The sequence below is a fragment of the Nothobranchius furzeri genome, chromosome 12 (genome assembly GCF_043380555.1).
Source record: "Nothobranchius furzeri strain GRZ-AD chromosome 12, NfurGRZ-RIMD1, whole genome shotgun sequence".
Taxonomy (NCBI): Eukaryota; Metazoa; Chordata; class Actinopteri; order Cyprinodontiformes; family Nothobranchiidae; genus Nothobranchius; species Nothobranchius furzeri.
The window spans coordinates 1,402,715-1,410,198 of NC_091752.1; positions in this window are offsets into that span (position 1 = coordinate 1,402,715).

Here is a 7,484-nt window from a genome sequence, read left to right on the forward strand (position 1 = left end):
GCGCATGTACGGCCATAACATAAGATAATTAGACAGAAAGACGCTACACGGAGGTTTTTCCTTGTTGTTTTAATTCAACAAAACGAATTTTAAACACAGGTGAAGTGCCTGCAAGTGTAGAAAAGAAAACAGCGCTGATAGCATTCATATTTCTGAATGGTTATAAAATAAAAACAGCACTGACACGTTATTACCGGTAATCTGCATGTTTAGAAGGAAAGAACAGCGCTGACTCAGCATTAATAAGCCCTGGATGATTAGAAAATAAAAGCTGCACACAAAACTTGCCTGGTTAGTAAATAAAACACACTTGCCTACCAGAAGAAGTCATTCCCTCTCATCTTCCTCTTGCGCACTAAAGCCATTAAAGTCCTCTTCTTCAGTGTCGGAGCTGAACAGCCTCAGAAGAGCTTCGTCACATACCTTTTCTGTGGCGATGTCCGTGTCGCTGTCCGTGTTGCTGTCATCATCCCCGGGTGAAGCTGGCTTGAATGAGTTCTTCCCGCTGCCGTCTCCAGCGCCGAACCATGGATTCATTCATGCCAAGCTTACGTGCGGCAGCACTGTTTCCCTCCTTTACTGCCAGATCGATGCCTTCAGCTTAAATGCTGCATCATATGAACTCATACGTGTAGGTACCATGATGAGGGGGGATGGATTTGAAACAAATTCTTCGTGGTGCCGGCTGCTTGCATGTGCTAAATTAAAACTAGCACTTTCTTCCATTTCCACTTGGACTTCCACCTGTTTCACTTTCTGCTACAGCGCCCCCTAGTGAAGGAAAATCTTCAGTAAAGCCGCACCTCATTATAAGCCACGTGGTTCAAAGCGGGGGGAAAAAGTAGCGGCTTATAGTCCAGAAAATACGGTAAATAACTTTAAAAGTTTCAAAGTATGCCATAATTTCATCCATTCATGGGACCGGGAGAGCGGTAACAGGATGTAAGAAGGTTTGTTTGATGACCACAAGAAGCATTCATTTGTATGGCGCTCTGTGAAACCACCACACTCCTTCAATCACAGCAAACCCACATCAATCAATGACTTTTCTTATATCCTGCTTCACCAGCAACTCCTCCTATTTTACAAATGCCGACGCCTGTTGGTGTCATTTCCTAATGAGTTACAACCAATCAGCATGAGTCCCGCCCAGCAACTCTAATGGATCATGTACAAGTACAAACCCCGGTTCAGGTACTCGGTTGGTCCCTGAAACGGCCTGAAAAACCATCCTCCGGGACCGGCCCGTTGAAACGGAGACACACGCATGCCGCGCAGGTCCGGTAGGATCACCCGAAAGTTCTGATGGTAGAAAGTGGCCTATCGTCTGGGAGAAGCTGTTGGCTTCCAGGAAGACGGTTCATTTTCTGCAAACATAAAAGCATCTGGAAGCTCGCTCTGGGATTCCTGGAAGCGTAGAACTTTGGAAAACGGTTGTCTACTTGATAGTCCCAAACATTTATCGTCCTCCATCGTGCACGTGCACACACACACATGCACGCACACACACACACACACACACACACACACACAGACAGCACTGGAAGGCAGGATAATTGCTACTCATATCTAATATCTCAGGTATGTCCTTCAAACGAAGCATTGCACCATGCTGCCCTGAGGCTGAACACACAACTGGACTAAGATTTGTGCGATATTGTGTTTAAAAGAAGTCACGCTCTGAAAAAGTTGTACAGTTGGTGGAGTGTGACTTTCGTGTCTTACGTGTGGATTTTGGTTCATCTAAACCCAAAGATGAGGGAAAAAACGACGTGTCTGGAAGGAACATGACCCTGAGGCGAACATGAATGAGATTTCTCTCTTGCGTCTCTCTGCGGAGAAAAGAAGAACGTGCACTCATTTGATAAATTACACAAAATGATTCTATTGTTCCTCAGGCAGCCTATTACTTTTCACTGCCGACACGCTTTCCCAACATGCCTCTGCCTTTTGTTTTTCCCTTAAACTCTGGAGAAAGCACAAAACTATCTGAAAAGGTTTGAAATACATTTTTCCAGTTGACTGTTTCTGGGTGAATTCAGTTTGAAAGGCTCGACGGACCAGCGCGTGAGTCAGGGTTCAGGAATTCTCCCATCACGGCTAATGCGCGGTGACATTCGGCAAGGGCGGATCGGGATCTCCAAACTGACAGGAGCACCAGGACTTTGGGTTCAACGCAACGGTTTAAGTGGGGAAAGTATGAGGACTGATTGCCTGACGGAGCGCCGCTCGGTTGTTTTTATGGAGGGCGAGCTGTGCTGGTGAAGCATCAGCACCAGCAGGAGTGATGGGGGAAGCTGGTGAGCAGCGCGGCTGCATACTAAGGATGTTTTGTGGAGTCTGGATGGTCGGATCTGCGTTGTGTTTATCTGCAGGCAGCAGACAGCGAAGCGACTCTGGCTGAAATTTTCTCTAACAAATACCAGCTTTCACTGTGGAGAGCCGTGTTCTGACTAACGTCTGCCTCTCAATCGTCGTTGAAACGTTTTCAGACCTGGGACTGTGCCAGGAGTGACATCACACCACATTTCCTCCTCCTGTGAGGCGGACTGCAGCAGGATGTCGAGGAGGGTGACATGACAAAACCAGCTCTGTTTACTCGCGTCGACACCCTGCGTCTGTGTTTGCTCGCATCAGGATCAAATAAAGTGGCTCGGCCCGTCTTTGCTCGTCTGAAACCATCTTCCTTGGCCCTTTGTGAGAGCCTCGGTTTGCTGTGGTTCGTCAGCTGATTTGTCAGAAATAGCCACAGGCGGAACAGCTGCTCTGCCTTTGTTTTGAGACATGCCGAACCAGGCCAAGATCTAAAAGTTAAGACTCGAGCCTTCAGAACAGTAGTCCACAAATCAGTGGGTGACGTTCTGGTGGCCGTGTCTAATCTCTCATGTAAGATTACAGAGTGTTGCAGATAAGTAACAGAAGTAAACACTGGGCTAAAACCAAAACATCGGAGCATCTGTGGGAACCAAGAAGTGACTCAGGGAAAGTAAAAGCTTAATATAGATTTATAAAATTACAGTTTTTGATCATGTCAATCCATGAAACAGGGCAGCAATTTTAAGCTATTTGATAGTTAAGACTGAGGAATCCTTTATCATCTTTATACTCCTGAATAATAAACTGTAATCATGATTTTGTGAGATTGCCTGGCTCAGAAAAGCAGAAAAGCCCAAATAAACCTCTGATCACATGTGCTGAAACTAAACACGTCCCAATTCTGAATGTTTTTGGAGGTTTTCTCTTATTGTGAAAGTCTGGTTTTACCGTCTGAACAGGACCTGATGTTTGGTGCTTGTTTCTGCAGAACAGATGATTTCACTGCATCCCATAAAAAACATATTTTCTAGTTATCATCAAATGTTGTATACACGTCCATAACGCTCATTTTGTTTATGAGGCCCTGAGGTAAAATGACCTTCCCACCTCTGCGGCTAGTCCAGTTCATCGCCGTTTTCTACAGATTTGATTGAGTTAGTCTAATAAATGTCACCAGTTCATCTTTAAGGTTACACATTTTTTAAACTGACTCATGGGTTTTGTTGCACATTAATTAAAAAATCATTAATAATATCGTCATTTGTATTTGGCAGCTTTATTATTGGACGTTCACCCGAGTCGCACACTTAAAGCACTCAGACTTGTAAAACATCGACTTGGCTCCACCTCTTTTATATAATCTGACATGTAGAGAGAAATCTGCAATCACTTACTTTCGTATTTGACGTGTCAGTGTTTTCCAGTGCAATCCTTGATTTAGTGACGTAGGGTGGGCGGTGTTACATGTCGGTGCTTGTTGAAGAGTAAATTAAAGTACATCGAGAATCCCTTTTGGCCCAGTTCTTGAATGAAAGCCTAAGCTCGCTCTAAAAGATTTTAAAACTGGACGGAACAAGGCAGCCTAGTGTGCTGGCCCAGAGGTGCTGTCGTTTGCTCACCAGGGGCTGAGAACTCTAAAAGCCTTCCTAGAAAGAGTTTTAATTGGTTTGTTGAGCTCCTATATGAAAGTTTGTTGGGGCTCAAAATGACCTAGGAGCCCTGATGAATGGTCAAATTTAACCCCATTACGAAGCCCAACAACGGACAGACTGGTTTTCTCCACCTACTTGACCAGAACGTTAATATTAAATGAGCTGAGTGCTAATTGGCTGGTTTAGCCCCAAGGCTCCATGACTGGCTGAAAAGAGAAATGCTGTGTTCTGTGTGTTTGCATGAGGTAGAGAGTTGCGTCGCGTGAAGGAGGAAGTGGCCAGCCAGCGTCCGCAGGAGCGTAGCCGAATGAAGAACGGAGTAGCAGGTAGCAGATGAACGAGGAAGAGGACCGCATGCTGGGGATCTATCAAAGTCTGGATATTCCCGGTACATCCTGGAATGTGAGTGCTGCTCCAACGTTCTTCTTTGCTTTTTTTTTCACGTCTAACGGTTAGCGGTGGCTAACATTAGCAGTAGCTCGGATTAGGGTTGTTCTGCAGTTAGCATTACCTCGACCAATGCTAATGCAGCTGATATCGAAGCGGGTTGCGAAAATACAAACGTACGGTGGAGTTATAGCAGCTTTTCTCAGAACAAACCATTTCTTCGTGGACATTACAAGATTTCAAATTTGTATAAAACAGAAGGTTAGAGACGGCACAGACTTTTTGGTACACTGGACAACCCGTCTCGTCTCTCGTCTCGTCTCGTCTTCCTCCGCTTATCCGGGTCCGGGTCGCGGGGGCAGCATCCCAACTAGGGAGCTCCAGGCCGTCCTCTCCCCGGCCTTGTCCACCAGCTCCTCCGGCAGGACCCCAAGGCGTTCCCGGACCAGATTGGAGATGTAACCTCTCCAACGTGTCCTGGGTCGACCCGGGGGCCTTCTGCCGGCAGGACATGCCCGAAACACCTCCCCGGGGAGGCGTCCAGGAGGCATCCTGACCAGATGCCCAAACCACCTCAACTGGCTCCTTTCGATCCGGAGGAGCAGCGGTTCTACTCCGAGTCCCTCCCGAATGTCCGAGCTCCTCACCCTATCTCTAAGGCTGAGCCCGGCCACCCTACGGAGGAAACTCATTTCGGCCGCTTGTATCCGCGATCTCGTTCTTTCGGTCATTACCCAAAGCTCATGACCATAGGTGAGGATTGGGACTGGACACTGGACAACCCAGCAAGGTAAATGTGGTTTTAAACTCTGTAAACCCCACTGAGGTTGCAGGGAGCTGGTGCCAAACGCTAGCCACCGGGCTAGAGTCAGAGGACAGGTCTCCAGTCCATCACACGGACAGAGTCGCACAACCAGTCACATTCACACCTAATGACAATCTGAAAGTCATCATTTAAGCCAGCATGCATGTTTTTGGTTTGTGAGAGGAAATCTGAGCACCCAGAGAAAACCCACACATGCACGGGGAGAACATGCTAACTCAGCGCAGAAAGGCTGCAGCCAGGGATTTGAACCTGTGATCTTCTCGCTGTGAACTAGCAGTGCAACTGCTCCACCGTGCAGCTCCAGATCCTAGATTCATCCCTGCAAACGTGCAAGTTTAGCCTTTTCTATTTTAGCTGAATAAAGCACTGATATGAAGCACTTAATAACCCCTTAAAGCGTTTGTGAGTCACTTGTTTCCACGAGCTGTTCACAACAGTGTTGGCGGCACATTTTAAAGATCCACCTAGAGTAAACGTACCTTTTTGCTCAGGTGCTCCATGATGTAATTTACTGTTCAGCACCGAGTGCAGATAAAAGCAAAGGTCTTTATGTCGGTGACGGATGGAATGTAACCATGAATCAACCCAGCTTGGAATGGCCTAATATAGCAAAAAAAAGGCTTCAATTGCAGTTTGTTTAAGTGCTTAACGGAGAGCCTTTCAGACGTCTCCTGACTGAAAAAAATATCTGCATCAAATGTTCTTGCTATGATAATTTAGCTGAATGCACAAGGCATGCATCACACCTCCTGCTCCCCCCCGTGCAATCAGGGATTTGCTCTGCGGTCGTCACAGCGGTTGAATTTAAAGTTTGTTGCTTTTTCATCGCCCTCCTCATTCCACATCATATAGTTTCTAGACAGGAGGGAGACGAGGATGAGGGAGGAGGGCGTCTCTTCCTCTCCTTTCTGCTGCATTCCCTTTTCCTCACTAAGCAATCTTTAACAGAAGAGGGCTTCAAGAAGAAGCTGGTGGAAGTCATACAGGAATGGGTCTGAAAGAAGCATATTGTGAGGTCACATTCTTCCCAAACGCAGACAGGAGCCAAGTCAGTAGCTGGCGAAATTATCCCCATGAATCATGCCCATTGTGATGCCTACCCAGGATGAGAGCATGGAAAGAAATTAGGTATGGCTTAGCCTTATCAGCTTCCCGTTCTGAACTGGTCAGCCACTCCACGCAAGCAGCCGTTCCCATCCTCACACACGCCGAGTCCGTGAATTCTTCCACTGCCATATGTTGTTACTTAGTCGTGTGCTGCAGCCAAGTTACTGCGCACTTTTCCATCCACGCCCGTCCTCCTGTCTGTGCACTTCCTTCCCTCCCATTTACCCAGAGATCTTTGTGGTAGGTCCTGGAGTTCAGGCAATATTAGGTTGCACCTCTTAAAACATGTCAGGCTTTGTGGTGAAAATTAAAGAATGGAAAAATGGTGAAATGCAACATTTTCTTTAGAGCCTGTTTTCACATTAAAGCTGTTAGACGAGGGAGAAGGAGATGAACTTGATGCAAACGTGTTTGACAGGATTTATCAAACATTCGGGGATTCAACGCGTTGTTGTTTGGGGGGGGGGGGGGGGTCTTTGTGAGTCTTGGGATGTTATTACGTGAGACGATTAAACAGAATCAAATGAATGTCAGGAGGAAGGGAATGGATGCTGTAATAATAAAAGAAACCCCACGTCAGAGGGACGAACAGCCAGCACAGGATGAATCCGTCAGCCGCGTGATTAACTCCTCCACGGTGCTGCATCGTGACTTCAGGTGAAGATTTTACGTGTCTTCGGCTTGATGGATGTTCAACGATCCTGAAATTTACGAAGCCCGTGCGATTTATGTATTTGGAGGATAACAGGAAAATGGACCCACAAAGGAAACGTAGTAAACCAATGGAAATAAAGAAAATGACTCGTGTTGAATCTCGTTTGTGTGTGTCTTGATGTTCCATCAACACCAGGCAGGATAGGAGAGGAGCTGGAGTCACCCCTCTCTAACCTCCTCCAGCCCTTCCTCCCTGCCCTTTCTGGTTGGGAAGAGCATGCCGGGTGGGGCCGGCCGGGCTGTGAGGGCCCTCATACCTCAAAAGGGCACGACACAAGCACTGCCTGCATACATCCGGGGAGTGAAAGGCTTTGTCATAACACAGCTCTCTGCAAAATAAAATAAACACTGGCGGAGAAGGTGGAGAGAGATAAGGACTGGGAGGGAGAGCAGGTGGGGGGGGGGGGGGGGGGGGGTTGTAACAAAGGAAGGAAGATTTAGAAAAAGGTGGAGCATGAATCCAAACGACAAGCCCCCCTCCT